The following is a 562-nucleotide window of genomic DNA, read 5'->3' on the forward strand; positions in this document are numbered from 1 at the left end:
ACTGAAGTATTTTCAGTGACCCAGCGGTGACCAACTCCTTGAGTCCAACTATAAACAAATAAGTCTTTCTTTGTTTTGTCCTTACATTCAGTTGAGCGCATCCAGAAATATAAGCTAGGCAGTGACTCTAAATTGGATAGTAATTACTGCCACGACAAATTGAAGGGAAGCAATCCAACGTATTTTCTATTATGAGATAGTATTATTCTTGGTTAATAATCCCTTTATGCATGATTGAATTTTGATAGGCTGTCTGAATGATAATTGCGCGTAATAAACCATTGCATCTGAAGGCTTGTTAAGCTTTTGTGATTGGGCATATCAGTATTTCTTATTAAGAATTGCAAAGCAGGTTTGGATGTGTAAATTTTAGCCCACTGTTAGTATAAATGCCTGCAAAAGTTCTACAAAAAAAAAAAAAAAATGTACCTAAACTTTGTGCTAAGATGTTAAACACTCTTAAAAAAGCTTCAATGGGGTTCTATATAGAACTCTAGGGTGCTCTAGGGTGTCCAGAAATGTCTTAATGATTGCATGATACTTTCATGTTTAACAGGTTATT

The sequence above is a fragment of the Rutilus rutilus genome, assembly GCF_951802725.1.
Source record: "Rutilus rutilus genome assembly, chromosome: 1".
NCBI classification, from domain to species: Eukaryota; Metazoa; Chordata; class Actinopteri; order Cypriniformes; family Leuciscidae; genus Rutilus; species Rutilus rutilus.